This window comes from Alosa pseudoharengus, unplaced genomic scaffold (genome assembly GCF_046254945.1).
Source record: "Alosa pseudoharengus isolate Yale_2024_CS ecotype anadromous, Long Island Sound unplaced genomic scaffold, YU_APseudo_1.1 YU_APseudo_1.1_scf_4, whole genome shotgun sequence".
In the NCBI taxonomy this organism is placed as follows: Eukaryota; Metazoa; Chordata; class Actinopteri; order Clupeiformes; family Clupeidae; genus Alosa; species Alosa pseudoharengus.
Window position 1 is genome coordinate 38,711,815 of NW_027468774.1, and position 22,543 is coordinate 38,734,357.

The 22,543-nt window shown below is 40.6% G+C and overlaps 2 long non-coding RNA genes across 2 annotated transcripts; both read left to right on the top strand.

The window, feature by feature from the left end:
• Positions 1–2,976: 2,976 nt before the first annotated feature.
• On the top strand, positions 2,977–13,528 carry LOC143103276 (uncharacterized). Its single transcript, XR_012982762.1, has 3 exons — positions 2,977–3,344; positions 4,300–4,397; positions 12,900–13,528. It is a non-coding gene; the product is annotated as an uncharacterized LOC143103276 (long non-coding RNA).
• Positions 13,529–18,777: 5,249 nt separating this feature from the next.
• On the top strand, positions 18,778–22,533 carry LOC143103278 (uncharacterized). The gene is made up of 3 exons (XR_012982763.1): positions 18,778–18,978; positions 20,261–20,391; positions 22,456–22,533. It is a non-coding gene; the product is annotated as an uncharacterized LOC143103278 (long non-coding RNA).
• Positions 22,534–22,543: the final 10 nt, after the last annotated feature.

Consider the following 22,543-nt stretch of genomic DNA (forward strand, 5'->3'; position numbering starts at 1 on the left):
TTGTGGATTTAGCCTTATCTGATCATTGCTGTATCTTCATGGAAGTCTGCATGTCCCCCTATCATCAGAATAACTCCATGATGATCAGAAAGAAAGCTATAAATGATAACACTTGTGTTCTTTTTGAGCAAGCACTCTTTGAGTCCACAAGCCCAGTCCTTAAGACGGCTGATAACCTGTTGGAAGTTTTTAACTTAAGAATGACAAATATAATGAAATTTAAAATTAAAAAAAAAAATCCACCGGTGAACAGAAGGCTCCATGGACAAATGACCAATCAGTTAAATTGCAAAAGAAAGAATGTAGGAGAACAGAAAGGAAATGGCACAAATCAAAAGTTAACTCAGACTATCTGATTCATAAAGAGGCGCTTTACAAATACAACTCTGTAATTTGTAAAGCAAGACAATCGTATTTCTCCACCATCATTAACAGTAAAGCAAATAACACTCGTGCTCTATTCTCTACTATTGAGAAGCTAACAAATCCCTCCCCTCATCTGGCACCTGAGCTACTCTCAGTCGACAAATGCAATGAATTTGCCTCTTTCTTTAAAAGCAAGGTAGAGAACATCAGACATTGTATCTTATCTACGTCGCATAGCATCTCTCATTTTGAACCACCAGCTATTCTGAGAGATGAGCTCAGCACTCTGTCAAACTTCAGCCCTATTGACTTGGACACTCTTGAAAACTGTACAAAGTCTAAGTTCCTCTACATCTGAGCTGGATATTTTGCCCACTAGCTTTTTCAAATCTGTGCTTCATCTGATAGCAACTGATGTGCTTTCAATAATTAATACTTCCCTACTGACTGGCACTTTTCCCAAGTCCCTTAGAATGGCCGTTGTAAAGCCTTTACTTAAAAAGAACAACCTGGATGGGTCTGTCCTAAACAACTACAGACCCATATCAAATCTACCTTTCATCGGCAAAACAATTGAACAAATTGTTTTTAATCAAGTGTCTGCCTTCTTGACTTCGACTTCCTGTCTTGATCCCTACCAGTCAGGCTTTAGACAATACCATAGCACTGAAACAGCCCTGGTAAAGGTATATTCGGCTAAATAATGATGCTGAAAAACCACCATTCTTATGCTGTTGGACCTCAGTGCGGCATTCAACACTGTTGACCACAGCATACTATTAGAAAGACTTGAATGCTGTGTGGGTCTCACTGGCTCAGTCATCTGCTGGCTTAGGTCCTATTTAGAGCACAGGAGTTTTTATGTATCTATTGGTCATCATGCCTCAGCTCCTATGCCCCTAACATGTGGTGTCCCTCAGGATTCAATCCTTGGCCCTCTTTTGTTTAATCTGTACATGCTCCCTCTTGGCCAAATCATAAAGAACCATTCCATCAATTACCATAGTTACGCAGACGACACACAGTTATACCTATCCCTGTCTCCCAATGAGTTTGCTCCCCTTGAATCCCTTTTCCATTGCCTCCATCAAGTTCAAGACTGGATGTCTAAAAATCTTCTTAAACTGAATACAGACAAAACTGAAGTAATTATCTTTGGGAAAAAGGATCAGAGACTAAAGACTGCCACACTATTAGGAATGAACGGTTTTGAGGTAGCGGAAACCGTAAAGAACCTCGGGGTCATTATTGACAGCGACCTAAGCTTCAATAGCCACATAGTCACCAAATTGGCTTTTTATCACTTAAAAAACATTGCGAAGGTTAAAAACTTTATATCACCGGTAGACCTAGAAAAGCTTATTCATGCTTTCATTACTAGCAGGGTGGATTACTGTAATGGTCTTTTCACTGGTCTCCCTAAAAAAACAATAAAACCTCTTCAAATGATCCAAAATGCAGCAGCAAGGCTATTGACTAGAACCAAAAGAAGAGATCATATCACACCAATTTTAAAATCTCTACATTGGCTACCAGTGACCTACAAAATTGATTTTAAAATCCTTTTACTAGCTTTTAAATCTCTAAATGGCCAAGGACCTCTCTATATAGCAGAGATGTTTGAAACTTACAGCCCCTCAAGATCACTCAGATCAGCGGAAAAACTCCAACTGGTACAACCCAGCGCCCGCACCAAGCAGGGAGAGGCTGCCATTAGCTGCTATGCGGTCCGTCTCTAGAACCGTCTTCCTATAGACATCAAGACCTCTCCCACCATCTCCATTTTTAAATCTAGATTAAAAACCAAACTTTTCCACGATGCCTTCCACTAACCCACTCTTGTACCTGTGGTCTGTTAGAATTCATGTTTTTATCTGTGCTGGGTTTTGTTTCTGTTTTTTTTTTTTTTTAATTCGTAATTTTCGTGTAATTATTTATTTTGCTTTTTTATATGTGATTGTTATGACAATGTGAAGCACATTGGGCTACCTTTCTGTGTATGAAATGGGCTATATCAATAAAAACCTGACTTGACTTGACTTTAACCCCCCACACACACCCCCACCCCCGTTTCGGTATTCTTTGGAATAAAGGAAACAAATAATGTTTTCCTTCATATTCCATCTTGCTAACTATCCTCAGCATTATTTGACAAATCACGCTTTTATTTAGGCCTATGATTTAAGAATGTAGGCCTAGTTCACTCACTGTCACGTGTACACACTATCTTACTTCACAACCATTAATAAACACACTATAACAATACAGCTAACACAGAACAGACTGATAAGAGCAGACTGATCTTCTCCAAAAAACCCTACACAAAATATGATTAGGCTGTTTTAGCTTTATAGGCCTACATGTTGATAAACCAAGAAAAAAATACAGTGTAGGCTACCTGATTGGTATAGACAAATACATATGACCCCATGTATTTCAGGGGGGGGGGTCAACAACAATGAAGTAATGTACCATTTTAAAAATCGAGTGTTGTTTCCTCTTCAGCCACTTGATGGCAGCAAATCTAAGAAAATCACTCTTTTCACCGGCGCATAGGCACATCGTCATCGAACAGCGCACTTAACATTCCCGTAGCCCGTGTGCCTTTCGGGCGCCTGTTCTGAAGATAGACTTAGGTAGGCCTATGATTCTCTACTCTCAACCTTCTTTAGCTCGTCAGATTTAGTTTGAGGTCACTTGTTTCACCTAAGTTTAGAATGAGCAAGAACATCAATCACAAAGTTGTTGCACCTGTCTGCACATTCCCCATGATGTTTCCGGCTCCCTCTGCAATGATTCAGCAGATGCAGTCGTTAATCTCGGGTCCATGATAAAACTCAGTGTCACTCGGGTGCATGTCCACAGGTCATGTCGCTTGGGAAAGGCCCGTTTCTACTTAAGGGTCTTCAGCTGGCAGCTCACCTTGAAACTATTCTCAGCTGGTACCCAACCGCAGCTTCCTTCCAAAGACATTCCTGGTGAGATTATTTCTCTCAAACCATTTTACTTTTTCTCCATGTACTTGAGATGACAGCAACAAGATGAAGCATTCGCAGTTCTTTTAATTGGTTCCATGAAGCAATGCTAAAGTCAGTCAAGCAGAGAAATATAACATTTGCTACCATATGGTAAATGACAGTAAGAAAAAAGAGCACAGACAATACACCCAGCAGTGGTTCCCTTCATGCTGGAAATGAATAGTATTCATTACACTAGCCAGCTGTTGCTTGGGCAGCTGAATCATCATAATGACATTAACTGGCTCAATGGGAATATTATTGCGAACTGAGACTTAAGTTTGGAGTTATTCTGTAAAGCAAACTGCTGCACTAGCCTACACTGTTTGCTAGTTCATACATCTACAGCTTGTTCATCAGTGATTCGCTATGAAAAAGACTGTGTATGTCATAATCTACTGCAATTTCCAGTTGACCTGCATGTGGTGCGCTTTATTATAGCAATAACAATTAAAACAATACATGCACAGGGGGAAAGTGTTTAAAAGAAACAGAAGCATAATCATTCTCTCGCACAGACACACATGCACACACTCAAACACGCATACATACAGACACAGAGAGTGAGAGACACAGATGCAGACATACATACACACACGCACGCACGCACGCGCACACACACACACACACACACATTTTACACTCATATTGACACACACCTCTGTCAAATGCATTGATTGGTCATTATGGACCAGTCAGTTTGATAGACTACCACAGTCCACTGTCATTCCTGTAATCAAGTATTCGCTCACTGGCCAAGGTTAATAGACGACATGCCACAAGGTTGCCCTGATTAACTATCCCATCCTCCTCCGCACGAGGCAAGACGTGAATATGACAAAGGCCCTTATTTAACTCTACCATGCCACTTATATTCCCTCGCTTGGGCCTTATTTAAACTTCCTCCTTCTTCCAGTCTGTCAGACCCAGAGATGTGGTGCCCTCGCTGACTGGTGTGCAGGCCTCTTAACTGGCGCGGGGATGGATGGATGTGTGTGCCCTATCCAGGCCCTGGTAATTGAACAGTAATTAAAGTGGACGTCTTGCACAGACCGGCAGGCCTCACCTGGCCGATTCCGGGATTAGGGGGGACAATATGGCAGCGCAGCTGTTCGGCCAGCCATGGGGACCCACATTTGGGGCGAGACAAACAAACAAGGGAGAGGAGGATGGGAGGGGTATAGAGCAAAGGAAAGAGAGAGGGAGAGAGAGGGGGAATGGGGCTGAAACAAGGAATAACGAATAACTCACAGCCCCTACAGCAAGTTCAATATGATCTGTTATTGTCTGCTGCCACAGAGTCTAATGAGAATTGACTCGTTTTAATTGATCAATATAATTTCCACTGTGACTCGGCGTCATTTATCAAGCTGTAATAACCTGGTTTGCAGCGCCGGCTTTGATTATGTCTAATCTAACACACATATTTTTATTCAAACCTGAGGAATTAATTTCTCATGCTGCTAGGCAATCAATTCAATGTTTTAGCAACTGTCGCATCACGAAATGAGAAACAAATTGCAGAAATACCATTTTTCTGACTCTATGGGAGCAAAGACTGATAGCAGCCCTCAGACTCCTTCTTGTTTATCTCTGTGTTGTTTAGTATCACACAACCTCACTTCGACATGCATTAAACTAGACATGAAGGACGCAACTTAATTCAATCAAGCACAGATATCTTCATTTGTTCTCTGTTGTATGCATCTCTTTTGGGGATCAATCACATTTGTAGAACAAATACTGCACTATAAAGTCCTACTGTGCAACCCAGACATCCAAAAGGAAATCTCATTATGCCATTAACCACTTGCCCTGCTTTAAAGAATCCCCCATTTGAAACTGCATTATTTTTCACAAAGTAAATTTTCATTGATCAGATTGGGGAGCAATGGCGAATCACTGTTTACCTGGCAAAATACATCCTTGTTTAACTGATATACTGCCACAAAGATATCACTGGCAGTACAGGTCGGTCCGTGTATGATTCGTTCATTCGTTTTTTCATTTAAAACCAACAATGTAAAAACGAAAATGTACTTATTTTCTAGCCTGGCGAGGGGCGCGTCTAGATTTCTAGGCTACTTATTTTCTATATCCATTTGTAAAACCAAAATTGAAAACACGGATAACATGTCATTTTTCATTTTCCGATTTTGTACTCAAAACGAAAATGGACTGGATAACAAGACAAGTTCTCACATTCCTTCATTTGTTTTGTTTACTTGCCAGAACATAATTGGGGTGACCTGGAAGTCACCGTTGTCCTTAAATAGAAAGCATAGCCTACAACATTAATTTACCTAATTATCTTTGTTTTCGGGAGTCAGTTAGTTTATCCAATGTTGCTTTAAAACTATGTCCACGCGTACGGGGGTTTAAAATGGAAATTGTTCCAACATATTGCAAAATAATTCCATCCACACGGATACACAAAAACAGCTGTTGAAGGCTGAGCACCACAATCAAAGATATGGCCAATATTATCTACTAGTGTTACTAGAGTTTTTTTGTTTTTTTTTGCACCTTCACCATGACACTCACTCTCTTGAGCACCTTGCCAGGCACACATAACTAAGGACTATGGCTGGACTACTGTTTGCACCTTCACCATGACACTCACTCCCTTTAGCACCTCACCAGTCCTGGCCCTGTCACTACAAGCGTCTTATGCTTGATCACCCTCAAGCACATTGGACTTTCTTAATTTAACTTATATAGTGTATTTAGTTTTTAGTTTTGTTAGTTTTCTTATCGGTCTTATCTTCTACTGTCTTTAGTTATATGTTTATACTTACACTTATGTTTACCACTTCTGCTGTAAGTGCATGTTGTGTGTTATGTCTGTATGCTACCGATTCCCTTGAATTTCCCCTTGAGGATCAATAAAGTATCTATCTATCTATCTATCTATCTATCTATCTATCTATCTAGGCAATCTGGTCACTCACTACCATGGGCATTTTACAGGGCCATTTAAGATATTGAAGGTAAATATACACTGGAATATTTCAGTATGTAAAGGGCCTTTTACATACTGACAAACGTTGATAATATCATTTATAGGCCTGTTAATGGCAAAAATAAGCGATTTATTTCAACATACCATATTCGCTCCATAGGGTTAAACTGTAGAATCATCCAATGTTGGGATGAAACATGGCGCCCATGATTTGAGTTGTCCGAACTCTATATACGGCTCTGAGGAATGAACTGCAGTATTGGCAATCCACTTGAAACTTAAAACCCTTCGATTTACATAATCAACACTCATATTAGCCTACAGTCTATGGCCAGAAAAGTCTCTGACATAATGACCTGGGGCCGGTTCCCCGATAACGTTCACTCTTAGCGCACTAAGAAGACTCGAAAGATATATCTTACCAAAGTTGTTTATGTTCCTAAGGCTCATTCCGTGTCAAATCACCCAGTGGCTGGCAGGTCACCCTCTCCCAAAAAATCTGAAAAAAATCACAGGTGTTTGTAGACCAAACCTATGCATACATCTTAAATAGTATATCTGTATCACTAATGGTTCCAAAACTACAGCCCTTTGAAGTTTCAAGTCATTTTAAGCATTGTGGTGAACAATCCTTTTTGTTCAACTTCCAACATTATTGGCTCTTTTGGTATTTCACACACATTAGTGAAACTATGTGAATAGAAGTACATTTTCCTGTTGAATTAAACAATCCAATCAAATCAGGTGTATCTTGTGTAATTTCCCCTCTGCAAAGCTCTGAAAATGGCTATAAATTAATTATGTGAAAAAACATCACCACCTTTGAGGGCTTGTCATTTAAAAAGTATGTGACACAAATTCATCAGATTTTTTTCCCACTCATGTATGGATTATAAGGTCATGTCCATGCATTAACTTTGGTTGTTAACATTATCATATTGTCAGAGCATTTTTATTAAATTGGGCTTGATTTTCAAAAAGCCTGTTTTCATCTTCTCATTTCACCACGTGGACAGTTTACAGGATTTTTTTTAATTTTACCATATATCATTCTGTATGTGAGGATCATCTGCCCAAAAATTGGGCTTGTTGCTGAGTTTCTTCATTGAGATAAGATGTTTTACAAATATTGTCTATAAATCCACTGAATTTGTACTTTATCTGCAGTACCACTTTGCACCACATGTGGTGCTCTTTTAATACAATGGAAGTCAATGGAAGAGTAAGAGAGTCACTTGTTTGCTGCACATATCCAATCTAAACACACAGTTTATTTAGAGAAAATAAACTGATCAAGTAATTTTAATTGTATTAAAAGAGCACCCATGTGGTGCAAAGTGGTACTGCAGATCCAGTACAAATTCAGTGGATTTATAGACAATATTTTAAAAAAATCTTATCTCAATGAAGAAACTCAGCAACAAGCCCACATTTTGGGCAGATGATCCTCACATACAGAATGATATATGGTAAAATTAAAAAAAATCCTGTTAACTGTCCACGTGGTGAAATGAGAAGATGAAAACAGGCTTTTTGAAAATCAAGCCCAATTTAAAAAAAATGCTCTGAAAATATGAAAATGATAACAACCAAAGTTAATGCATGGACAGGACCTTATAATACATATATGTGTAGGAAAAAAATCTGATGAATTTGTGTCACATACTTTTTGAATGAGAAGCCCTCAAAGGTGATGATGTCTTTTCACATTATGAATTTATAGCCATTTTCAGAGCTTTGCAGAGGGGAAAGTATACAAGATACGTCTGATCCGATTGGATTTTTTAATTCAACAGGAAAATGTACTTCTATTCACATAGTTTCACTAATGTGTGTGAAATACCAAAAGAGCCAATAATGCTGGAAGTTGAACAAAAAGGATTGTTCACCACAATGCTTAAAATGACTTGAAGTTTCAAAGGGCTGTAGTTTTGCAACGATTAGTTATAGGCTACAGATATACTATTTAAGATCTATGCATGGATTTGGTCTACAAACACCTGTGATTTTTTTCGGAGGGGGTCACCTGCCAAATTGCGCTGAAATTGGGTGATTTCACACGGAATGACCCCTAAGTGTGTTCCCCGAAGTGTCCCTTAGGAAGCTTCTTAACACGCCCCCTCTTACGTTCAACGTTACAAAGGCTCTGTCCCAAGTGAAGGTGCTGAATTAGTTTGCATCGATTGCTCAGGAATCGATTTTCCACTTCATGCGAAGGTGCATGACGGCGTTAAGAAACACAACACGTTCTATGCAAATAAAACATTCCTCAAATTATTCCAGTAACATAGTTCAAGTAATCAGTAAAATATAAACTATTAACTAAATTATCAAATTGTCAGTAATATGTTCACACGATATGTTGTGACTGGTAGACTAACCGGGTAGGCCTATCCCTCGCTAATCATCCACCCTCCTTATCCCGTTGTGCCACTTGTGCCGCTTCTTGACATGGGTTTAACAACTTCTTAAAATGATGTAATACACTTTTATATGAATGGTAAGGTACCTTACAATTATAATTGATTGGCAAGCAGCTGCAGTTACTTCTGTTTAATGCGGTATTGATAGATAGATAGATAGATACTTTATTGATCCCCAGGGGAAATTCAAGGTTCAAATAAAAAAATGCCATTGGTTAATGTTTTCAATAAAAAGCAACCTATCTACAATGAACAGAGAGAGATTTAGATACAGTATGGTGGGGAAGCAACGTAAATAAAGGGCACCAAGCTTCTCGTCAGTGGAACTTGAAGTTTTGCTGGACGAGGTGAGCTTGCGCAAGGTGACACCGTTTTCCAGCTTTCTGAATAACTTGTGCAACAGCAACAAAAAAGAGCTATGGAGCGACATGGACTACACGGCGTTTTTGATTCAATACAAGGACACGTTGGATCGCTGCCATAGGCCTAGGTGGTCGCTTACTGGACACCACCATGCTTACCCATTTATAGATCTTAGCCATTTAGAGGCAAATTCTTGGTAACGCTTTAGAATAACATGTGCTTATTAGGTATTAACAGTGCATAATAAGCAGTTAACAATTCATTACTAACAGTTAGTTAACTGTTGTTATCCTTTAATAACATTAACTAACTGCTAACATGCAGCTTGTAAGTGATAATAAGCAGCCTTTTAAGTTACTTACAAGCATATTTGTTAACAGTTGTCAGTGTTAACAAGCAGCTTGTTAAATCTTGTTAATGGTGTATAAGACAAAGAGGTGGATAACTAATACGATTATAAGACCTTTCTTACCTATTTGTAGTAACTTTTGCAGCCCCCCAATCTAAAGCGAGGACCATGTAGCCTAAAGTTCCACAAGCCCAACCTTCTATCTCTCTGTACTGTATCTCTCTATCTAGCTTGGTTTAGCTGTGAGAAATACACCTTCAAAATTGTTGCAGTGAGCAGGAATCGAACCCCGGTCTCCTGCGTCAAAGAGTGCATCACTACTTGTTGAGCTACACTACTGTTCCTAATTGGCTGATGGAAAATATTCCGATGTTCTATATCATACTAGCTATGCTTTTTACAAATATGTTTCTGATGGAAAAGTGGTGTTTAATTTCCATAATCTTTGTTCAGTGAACGCATAAAACAGTTTGTCAGTTTGTCAGCAGTCTAAAGATATGCCAGCTTTGTATATAGTTTGGTTACCTAGCAACCGAGGCTTAAAGACGATAAGTGGGTGCATTCAAAGCTCTGGTTTAAAGTTGCAAACATAGGCGAACGTTTGTGATCGATTTGAAACATGTTTCAGTCTGCCTTGAACAGAGGGGAACATTCGTGGTCTGTTTCTGCATTAATTAAACACCACTTTTCCATCAGAAACATATTTGTAAAAAAGCATAGCTAGCGTGATATAGCACTTCGGAATATAGAATCAAAATAAACAATTTCATCAGCTGTACAAGAAAAGTAGTGTAGCTCAATAAGTAGCGATGAACTCTTTGATGCAGGAGACCGGGGTTCGATTTCTGCTCACTGCAACAATTTTGAAGGTGCATTTCTCACAGCTAAACCAAGCTAGATAGAGAGATAGAAGGTTGGGCTTGTGGAACTATAGGCTACATGGTCCTCGCTTTAGATTGGGGGGCTGCAAAAGTTACTACAAATAGGTAAGAAAGGTCTTATAAGCGTATTAGTTATCCACCTCTTTGTCTTATACACCATTAACAAGCATTAACAAGCTGCTTGTTAATACTTACAACTGTTAACAAATATGCTTGTAAGTAACCTAAAAGGCTGCTTATTAACACTTACAAGCTGCATGTTAACAGTTAGTTAATGTTATTAAAGGATAACAACAGTTAACTAACTGTTAGTAATGAATTGTTAACTGCTTATTATGCACTGTTAATACCTAATAAGCACATGTTATTCTAAAGCGTTACCAAATTCTTTGCCAGCTTTTAATTATCAAAAGTGATTGCCAATTTGAACGCTTTAATGACATTACTAAATAGCCTAGGCTAATTACCACCATATTAGTTCTGATACCAAATAAAGTAAACTTCATAAATAGGCCTGCATCCATTGCGAACATATTTTATTAGTCTTAAAATGTCCATAACATAAAATCATCGTTGAGCCACAACATTGTCAATATACTGTCGGCCTACCGTAGTTTGACTTGTACTGAGCTGCGCTGATTTCTAAAGACTGCTGCACAGTGGCGGCGACTAGCGTCTTGAGAGCTCAAACAACGCTAAGAGAGAGCTTACGAATGGTCCAGACCAACCTTATGAACGTGTGACTTACAGAAGATATACTTAGCGTACGAACGTGTCGGGAATCGTGCCATAACGTTAAGAGATAGGTTAAGGAATAGGTTAAGAACTACTTAGCGATAAGAACGTTTTGGGGAACCGGCCCCAGACCAACCATACGAACATGTGACTTACAGAAGATATACTTAGCGTACGAATTTGTCAGGAATCATGCCATAACGTTAAGAGAGAAGTTAAGGAATAGGTTAAGAACTACTTAGCGATAAGAACGTTTTGGGGAACCGGCCCCTGCGCCATGTCCACACGTAGTCGGGTATTTTTAAATGCGTTTTTGCATTTTGGCCTTTCATCCACACGAAAACTCAGTTTTTGGTCACTGAAACAGATATATATATATAAACATAAACTCTGGCCATTAAACGATATTGGAAACGAGTTATTAAACAATATTGAATCAGTAAACTAACTGATTTCCGAAAAAAAAGAGAATTGGGTAAATTAACATCAAAGATAATGAATGCGTAGCAAGATGGGTTGTCCTAGTTCATGTCTATGAGGGCAAAGTGGAGTTCAGTCAGAGACGGGCTCTGGTTCAGTTCCCGCCTGCACAGGGGCGTGTCACTGACGTATGACTTACGTTTGAACGCCTCGGTTCCACGCCAGACAAGCCGGAGTACAAAATAAACTTGGTGTACACCTTCATTAATGTTGATTTTCTCCCGACTGGAGGGTCATACTATCACGACATTCTACTGAAATAGGGAGGAGGGTTTGGAGATCATGATACCGTGTCCGAAATGTGCATCCATTGCTCGGAAAAATAAGGCTTTGACAAATTCTGGGAAATTCTTGGATTCTGCCATAGACCTCAATGTTAAAAAGAGAGCCCGATCACTGCATAAATGTGCTGGGGCGTGTACTGCTACCCTATTTGCATAAATTTCCAGGGACAGGAAATGGCCTCTCATGAAGTATGTTCGTAATCAACCATCTTCGTTAACATTGTAGGATAGAGGCCTATGCCTTCTACTTCTAGGTCACGCCAATTGTTTTCTGGCAAGTAAACAAAACTAATTAAGGAACGTGAGAGCTTGTCTTGTTATCTGAGTCCTTTTTCGTTTTGATTACAAAATTGGAAAATGAAAAACGGCTTATTATCCGTGTTTTTCATTTTGGTTTTAGAAACGGATATAGAAAAAACAAGTGCATTTTAGCTTTTTGATTGTTGGTTTTAAATGGAAAAACGAATGAACAAATCATACACGGACCCAGGTCTTTAACCATACAGCGTATATGCATTGACATCAGGGGGGGAAATGGTCAAAGGCTGAAACTCTTGTAAATCTGTGATAAGGCAGCAGGCACATGGCAAAAAGAACACTCCTCTCCAGAGTCATGCCTACAGCCCTAAACCAGCCTGAAATACAATTCAAGCCAAAGGGAGCACAAATCTTGGTGACACATGAAAATTGTTTCCAAGGGTCATGTCCCTGAACCTGTATTTTATCAGGATGTAATATACTGTTACTACCAATAAAATATTGGCCGAGCTCTTAAATAACCAGCTGCCAAAAAAAAAGAGTCTTGCGAAAGGAATTGCAGTGACTTACGTAATGTCCCAAACCCCTAAGCCCCTGGGGGATCTTAAAACCAACTGAGAGAGAGAGGGGGAGAGAGAGAGAAAGAGAGAATCCCTCCCATCAGTTAAGGTCACAAGAGATAACCGTCAGCGACCATGAAAAGATAAGTATGGACCAATGCTCCATCATTCATGTGCCTGGTGCCCCATGTGTTTTTGTTGTTGTTATGACCCATCTCCAGACTACGAGAGTGGAGTGAGTGTGTGTGTAAACCATCATCCATGTCTATCGCTGGCCTGTGGTTCATGTGACACCCCCACGCTCCGATTCCCCCACAGAGAGAGAGAGAGAGAGAGCAATGAAATGGAGAGACGCATAGAGGGAGGAATGGAATCGCGGGAGACTCCATCAAGTCTTGTCTGTTCTGATTAGACCTCCTTGGGATAAATCCTCCTGAAGCATCTGTCTCTTCTCCGGATTAATCCACCCATTGATCTAATTGACAGTGAACGCTGGGAACCAATGTCGTTGGAACTGCTTAAACATATACCGCTGTGTAATTAACAAATGACAAATGGACCATGGTGCCATCCATTACAATTTAGAAGATGGAAACCCAAATTGATATCACTGTGTGACTGTATATCAAAAGGGCCACTGAACTAGCAGAGGACTTTTAATTTTAGCAAAGCTATTGATTGCTTTGCCCTCCGATGTAGGAGAATTAGCATGTATTGTTGCAAGTGCCATTGTGGGCTCGTTTGCGTTGGATGGCAATTTGTGTTGGATGGCAATTTTCCTTCAGGGAGAACAGTGTGACAGTAGTGCTAGTTGCTCCCTGCAGTGGTCACAGTGAGGACAAGATCATATCAAGACCACAGAGAACTGTATCCAAAGGATTTTTTGCAGTGGAACATTTTCCAGGGTAGAGTTGTATACTGATAATAGTCTCTAAATAAACAAGAAATGTGTGTTTGTGTGTGTGTGTGTGTACATGAAAGCGAGAGTTAGTGTCTCAGTAAATATATAGGACTAATCAGTGTGTGAGACCCTGGGCTGGGTTTGCTGACTTTCTCCAGAGACCTAATGGCTTCTTTTAAAGTGTGTGCAGTCGCACATGTACATAAATCTTTCCCCGGACATTAGGAGAGGGGTGGGGTCAGTGACACAACAGTGACACAGTACACAACCACAGGCCTAAATGTCCATCTAATCTGCCCCGTAACGCATTTTAGGCGGCCATTACAGCACACAGTGGCCCATCTATCACGCTCGAGAAGGACATTAAAACACATTACACACAGAGACCACTGTAAACAGGCCACTGTGAAGCAGGATATGTTTATCAAGGGGGACAACAGGACAGACGACACAATGAAGTGAGTGATGATGGCCAAGCTGGGGGATGTTGCACTTCTGACCTCCGCTTCAGAAATCTGTCACCATTGCACCGTCAGCATGTTAATGTACAGAGACGAGTTAGGTGTATTACTGGTGGATTTGTGGAATGATGTGTGGCCGAGTGGACACCCCTAATTCTGGGACTCGTTTCTGCCACAGGAAAAAAGAGAACAGAGGAAAAAAACGAATGGACGCACAAGCGATCGGGTCATTAGTGGTCTCACAAATAATGAAAGCACAGCTGTCGCTCAGCAGAGCTCTTAGGCCAGGGCTGCGTCCCGCACATTCCCCACTTCTGCACTTCCTACAAAAGTGGCCAATAAATAAAATGGTTGAATCAAGACATCTATGACGTGTGGGTGAGCTGCATATAGCATGTTTATTTGTCAGTCATTTGGTTTTATAGCACTCGATCAATCTTATTACACCATCAAAACAAAAAACAGGTCATTAATATTTCAATGAATGGAATCTATTTGCTGGGTTTTTTTTTAATTATTTTTTATTTGGCTGATGCTTTTATCCAAAGCGACTCACAGATGTCAATTAATTATGACACCACTCCTCTCCACTCCACCACTACCGCACTATGGCTTCACATGAGGAAACATCATTGTAGGCCTGGGCGATATGGCTGAAAACTGTATCACGATATAAGTATTTCATATCAGTCGATATCGATAATTATTGAATTTTTTAAAAATATATTTTCAGATAAGGACCCGAATGGGAAAAAAAGTTAAATTTAAATTTTTTTTATTTTAAACTTAACCTTCCTCTGATTTTAATCACCTCAGTTATCAATCAAAGCAAACAGGGAAAAGAAATACCAACACAATCATGAAAAACACTAAAATAAATAAATGTGCACATAAGTCTGAATGAAAAGTAGGCTAGCACTGGTTGAAGCCTGGAAATATTGTAAACAAAGTAGCTTAATTTGCTAGTTTATCATAGTCCACTGGTTAGACTGTTCAGTTTCCCCACGTATGTTTAAGTTTCAAAAGAATACTTTTTCTCCTTCTGATAGTATATTTTTACTACCATATTTCTCTTAAGACTTAATCAGGACGATGCAAGATCAGGATCCAGGCTTTATTCTTTTCAATGAGGGGCCAGTGGCCCTCAAGGGAGAGAAGTACATGTTTGTTTCACCCCATCATGGATTTCACTAGATTCTCAGTATTCTCTGACTTCTCTGACTAAACAGAAACAGTCTACCATATTTAAAGTTACACACAAAGAGAAGGAGTGACCTACTAGTATGAATATGCAAGGTAAAGGTGTGGTGTGTGGGGGATGTGGCCTTTTGGGTGACGTCAAGTCTGGCCAGCTTCTATTGTCTTTTAATTAAAAACTACCCCCTTTCCTGGGAAGTCCTGGCCTGGACACATGCTGTTCTACAAACACTAACATTTCACACCTGGTGATAGGCAAAAGGCTATAGACAGGCAAAAGACAGGCTTTCATTGAATTCAAGGATAAACAAAGGATGCTTGCATACAGACCAGAGACACACACAGGGTACACATGTACATTTACAGAAATGAGGCTGATTCACAACACTTTCAATTGATAACTGAGGTGATAAAAATCAGATGAAGGTTAAGTTTAAAATAAAAAAATTTAAATGTAACTTTTTTTTCCATTTGGGTCCTTATCTGAAAATATATTTTTTAAAAATGCAATAATTATCGATATCGACTGATATGAAATACTTATATCGTGATACAGTTTTTAGCCATATCGCCCAGCCCTAGCCCCACTCACAGCATGTAGGCTACTAAGTACACCATGAAAGGAATACCCAGTAGTGGCTGTGAAACAAGGAAGACACCAAAATAAAGACCTTAAAACCACAGACAATCTGTGTAAGGGACCTGAGCATCTGAGATAGACATTCTGAGATGTCATGGAACACAGCAGAGTCTGCTGCGACATGTCACAAACACTTCTGGCATTTGGCCACAGCAGCCCTCGCAAGCCCACGGAGGAGATTAACTTTAATTAGAGACGACCTCCGTTTGATTCATCGCCGGAGTCTCGGCGTGATACATCTCCCCTCTCACCCAGACCACTTAATCTGCTGCTTCAAATGCCGCCCCACCACGGTCGCCGTCGGCGCATCCCAGAATGAGTCGGCGTGCCGTAAGAGGAACCCTGCACCACCACTAGACAGACGGGAGGCTTCATTCGCGGGCGAAGCCTCTCCAAGGTGCGGAGCAAAGGTGCCGAAGCCAGGATGCGCTGTCTCATCATCACTGCAGCTGACCCCACGTATACCCGATTCATTTGAACAGCAACCTCCCACTCAGTGGGACCGTGAGCTCTTACAGTCTTGCAGGGAAGGACGAAGAACATATGCTAGGGGCACTGCTGCTTGTAGTGGCCTTAATGTGTGCTCTTTAAGGAGATTTTGTATTTCCAGTACTGGAAGCCCCCCCTCCTTTGCCATGAACAGAGGCACAGCTGTTAGCCGAGGTGATTGAACACCGTTAGAAGGAAGTGAGTCTTTTAGAGGCTACCCCAGGAGAGCCCTCTCACTCTTTTGTCCGCATCTCTCTCTCGCTTTCACTCTCTGGCTATTTATCTTCTGCTTTTTTACATCCCTTTTGCTGCTCTCACTTTCACTTAGCCTACTGTCTTCTGTTTCCTTTCTTCTCTCTCTCGCTCTTATCTTCACTTTCCTTTGCTCTTCCCCCACTCTCTGTCCCTCTCTCTCTCTCTCTCGCTCATAAGCAGACCTTGGAGCAGATGGCAGTGGCGCCGGCAGAGGAACAAGAGGTTCCAGAAGGAAGAAGGGAAGGAGGGGGGTAAAGGAGTGAAGCGATGGCAGGAGGAGAGGGAACAGACGAGTGCAGGGTTGTGAGGGGGCTCTGCCAGATGTGAGTGTCAGTTTAAGTGTGCCAAGGAAGCCGCTCCTTCTCTTCTCTTCTCCTCTCCTGTCCCCTCATCAGAGAGGAAGTGAGGTATAAACACTTAACTGGAAATGTAGTTTGAATCCTCATGGACTAATGTCACTGACACACAAAGAAGTAATTTCAAGTCAAATATATATTAATTATTTAAGAATATATAATATCAATATTTATGAATTATACAAAAAATCTCAAACTGGATGTGCAAGAGAACCATCTAATATATGTGTCCTCAAAACAGCAAAGCTTACAACACAAAGAAAGTGTTGTAAACACTTGGCAACACTAGCTTGCTGAAACTAAGAAACGGGAAAAAATGCTGCCTTTTAAGATATCTAACAGGGGAGCAAGGAATCGAGGCATGTCCGAATCAAATATTTCTGTGAAATGCTGCCTTCTAAGATACCTTCGTTTTGACAAATTTTGAAGGCAGCATAGATGTATCCTTCATGCTGCCTTCAACGTCCAAAATTCTATTTAATTGTGAGCAGGTATTGCTGCAGTCAAACATTACGTGTCCATATTTTACACAAAATTTGCACACAGGAAGAGTTAAAACTCTTAGACTTATAGGCTATTAACGTTAATGTTGCTGACATGTAAACGTAAACATGGGTTTGATGTTTTTTTGACACTTTATTTCTCAACTCATAATTAGGTGCTTCTCCTGTGACGCAACAGGATAATGCCTTCACATTTCTTTTTCACGCAGTCGACATGGGTTCAATCCTCCCCAATCACAGGTTTTTTTGTATTATTATTTATTTATTTTTAGACCAGCAACGCTTCCTCAATTTAGGCTACAGATAGACTAGGTGGCCACAGAGAGCCTGACCAGCAGTCAGTGAAATGTTTGAAAACTTAACCATGACCAATACTTTGAAGACCTATTGGCTTGGCCAACTGCTGTAGCAAGACAACACCGTACGTAGCCATGATCAGCCTTGTTAACCTGCTACAATCATATATCAGCTGACTTCTTCTAATTGCATAGCCTAAGTCAAGTAAATTTCACGATGGGTTATCAGCTGGTTCGTGGCCCAAGTACGTCGATGAATGGTTATCATGTAAGAGGTTTTTATTACCGTGATGTTTCGGGCCAGCTCAAGACCTTCATCAGACATGACGATGACGGCATATACTCGTGTTGCGGACTTTTTCCTCTCTTTCTCATCGTAATTTTTTTGTCCAGCACCCAGGATCAGACTTGGATGTGCGTGCGTTTTATCCTCTTTACACTATCATGTAAGAGGTTTCATTTAGGAAGCAGGATCGATACTCCTGGTGCAGCGCATGTAGCGTACTACAGAAAATTTTGACATTTAAATATGTCATGCATATTCGTATTTGTTTGTCTCCAGTTTCCATCAGAAAGTGACAAATCTGCAAGCGGCCACATCTGTCAAAGAAACGTCATCACTCGTGAAACGTCACCAACGCAGCCAGTTAACATGGGTGCCAGTTGCCATATAACACCGGTACCTTGATGCCTGCTACGACAGCAGCGAGACAACAGACAGCTGCCTTCCATTTCGTACAGACCCATAAACTCAACGTGGCTCAACATGCATGACCATAACAAACAGAGAAGTGTGTGTCTGTGGGGGGGGGAGTACAGATACAGATGGATGCTTCTGACATTTAAGATCTGAAGGTTCATGCTCAATTTCCATGACCTTGTAACTTCTGCAGAACCAGTATGGACGAATGACTTGTGCCGGTGTGGTGGCATGTTCCATTAGGAAAACATGTAATTATACCTCACATGTAAAGATGCCTTGTCCTCCCCAGCAGGTGAGTGAATGTCAGCCCTTCTGTTCCAGTGGATGGAGGAAGAGGACGACCGGACATAATCAAAAGCTAGGGAGCGGCCGGCCGAGAGTGAATGAATCAGACTGACGTTTCCATTACCAGGCTCGGGCTCCCACGTTTGGTGGCGTAACAATGCAAGGGGCCAGGTACGGCCCCATCTGTTATGCTTACACATTTTCACGGGCACAGGTGCGCAAGCCATTATTCTCATTCTGTACCCTCTGTTGATAGATGTCCGCTCCCCCTTTTCTCATTCAAATGCTTTGGAAATGGACGCTCGCTCAGTGGTAGTGCTAGTTTGTGCAATTTTGAGACATGTCACGTCCACTCAACTGATTTGTGTCACCGGCCTTAAAAATGAGAATAGGGATCTGGTTTGGCGGAGTTGTTTTTACAATGACACGATATTGATGAAACCATTTAAAGGAAAGTAAGTGGAAACTGATGGCAGAAATGTCTTTCTAGTTTTAAGAGATGAAACAATACATGACACATGCATACATTTACACAATAAAAGACACATATGCGCAGGTATTAAGGCAAAGAGAGTTGTCCATCTGAGAGTGCCATTAGCTAATACTAAAGCTTTTGCAATATCAGAAACACTTCATTACTGCATTGAGGGATAACAGCTACTGACTAGATGATAGGGTAATTTTTCATTCACAGACAAAACTGTTAATATCTGTTGTGAGAGTGGACCTTTTAAGGGAAGAAGACACTTGCCTTCATACACACAGCTGCAAGCTTTCAAGTTAGATAATTGTGTCACTTTCAAAAACATAAAGTACTATAAATGTATGCGATGCACACTGTGAATGTATACACCCCAGAACACACACAAATGTGCACGTGCGTGTTCCTCTGTGGTAACTGAAAAATCAATCAGGTTTAATTGAAGTGCTTGCGCTATACTGGCGGGGTGGGGGGTTGCTTTTGAAAACCGATTGAGAACGGCTCCCACCATTTGCAGAAACAAGCAGCTTTATGGCTGCCAGTAAATGCTGTCTGAATTAAAGCTTGAATCTCGTAAATCTTCCATTCAGAAGAAATAATTTCCATCACAAGCGGCTGAATGGGGACCACATACATACTGTATAGGCACCAGTGCAGCTGCAACTTCTCGTAAAACACGCCATACAGAACACAGCACACTGTTTGGAATGTTGTTCCTTCAAGACGTCTGCTATTTGACTAAAAACGCTGTGGAAAAATGGCTTGAAAAGGTCACAATTCTTTGTTCTGAAACAGAGGTGCACTTTCTAAAGACAGGTTTTGTGGTAGTCTCTCAAGTACACATCCAAATACACGTGAATAGAGATGTGTCGTGTTTTTACCTTGAATTGACACAAAGACTGAGAGAAAAAAAAAATCACTACAGTGAATGGCTGTCTAAACACATTTGCTCTTATTTTTCACACACTACAGTGTAGTCGTTATTATTTTTCTGAGTCATTCCTCTTTTATTCAGCTCCCCCCAGAGATAGCTGACCGCTCTGACAGCCGAGGTGAGGGCACCAGCAGCCCTGTTTCAGCAGCGTTCTATAGCTGAGAGCAGAGATCAGTGGGCGACCCTTCCCTTTGACTGACAGCCCTCTTCAGGTGAGTGCCCAAGCACATCAGTGTGGATGAGCGCAGGAGCTCCAGGCATGAAAGAAAGAGGAGGAAAGAGAAGGATAGAGAGAAAGAGGCAAATTGAAAGAGGGGGGAAATAAATCTCTTGATATTTTTGTCTTCACAGGGAGCTCCAAAAATGAAAAAAATAAATATATATAAAAATGTATACTTGTGTGCTTCAAAGCCAAACAATGTTATATTGATAGGAAAATGTTCCTTGCTTCACAAAAACTGTGGCTTTAACCAAGCTGTCAAAATAATCACTCCACAAGAGAATTTTTTTAACAACTTTTTCTTTTTGGTGAAATGAAAAATGACAAGGGTAAAAGTGCATACACAGTATAAAGAACTAATACATTCAAAGACAGACTTGATCCTCCACTAGTACAGTTTCATCGGTGAAAATCAAACTCATCACTGTCCACTGTTCAAGAAACCCTATAATGCTTTCTCTACAGACCACGGGAGACATACAATTACACTGGCATTAACTAACTTTGGTGGCCAAAAAGAAAACTTGGTTGTGCTGCTAACAGAGAAGAGTGTGTTGAGTGTGCAGTTCTTGCACTCTTTTGAAGGCATATTTGTCATTATGACTGATGTCTTAACTTAAAAGTGAAGTCAGCGATTGTACTCGATTTCAAGCCCATAACATTTTTTGTCACATTCAGCAGTCATCTCCTCACAACCGCTAGCTGCCCATTCTGTGAGTACACTGTAAAGAAACTGGTCTCTGTAGGCAGCCCAAGCTCAACAAACAAAGTGGGGGCAGCCTGTCCCACAAACAAATACGAAACCTTATATGGAGTTTCTCTGGGAATACTGAAGGGAGGGCTGAGCTACCTCTCTGTTGTGTTTCGTTTGGTCCTTGGTTAAAATATAATGTTTTGGACAAAAGTGTAACGTGACATCCTGTGCTATCGCTGACTGCACCTTTAACCCATTTGCTTTGACTGATTTAAGTTATGCGTAGGTTAATGTTTTAGACGTTTATTACAAGTTTGTTACACATACACACATGTTGACATAACTTAACTCTGTCAAAGTGCCACTATTACTGTACTGGGTTTAACAGTCAACAACAGTTTATGTTGCACCAGTGCTCCAATAACATTCATGTTAATATCCCAAGAGTATCATCATGTAGCCTAAATATGAAAACTGTACTGTCTTTAACTGGACACACAGTGAGATTGCTGCTTATGATCAGTGATAATTACTATGGAGTGATAACCCTATAGGCAAACAACTGTATGGGACCCCCTCTAAACTGTCTTAATTCACTGATCAGGGCCTAGCTGTGGTTGGAGTTCCCCTTTGCCTGCTGCTCCTAATAACACCTAATAATAATCATTTGATTTCAAGCCTATACTCTCTCTACATTAATGCGCTTTAGCACATTCATGTGTACTGTAATTCATAAATACTTAAATGTCTATTCCCATGTATTTATTTACCTTCTTTAGTTACCTGGATAGAGAGCACAGTTTGATTTCTAACATAATATCCATGTCACACACACACACACATTCATACACAGAAGATCAAGAGAGAGAAAAAAGGCATATTCTAGCAAAACCTCACGGCAAGAGCAAAGGAACTCATAAAAACCCACCAGTAAAATGCTGACCGAAAGAATAAGAGTTGCCAATGGCATCTGGTGGTAGGTGGTTGCAGAGAAACATACCATTCCAAACCAGGCTCTGAAACTATTCTACACGCCAATGCAACAGAGCTGCCCTCAGGAGAATGGTCACAAAACAGGCTCAGGCGATACATCAGTGCGTGGCAGTGTTTGTATTTAAACTCAAGCTGGCAAAAGCATACAGACTCACAGACTGCTGTTCATTTGTCCCCATTAACATCATCTCTATGCTAGAGCACAGTCTTGTTATCATCAACAGTTTTCTTCATACTTCATATACACAGTATAAGTATATGAGTGTATATATCCCTACCCCCATACACATAAAATATGACCTCTATTGTACTGTAAGATAAATCTGACAGGTTGTCCTGTTTTCCTCCCCTACTGATCCCAATTCCCAGAGCGTTAGTCCATCTCAGTTCTGAGAACAAGTCTCCTGTGTAGAGTTCACCCACTGGACAAGGCCACCTGCACTAAGAAGCCTGGGCG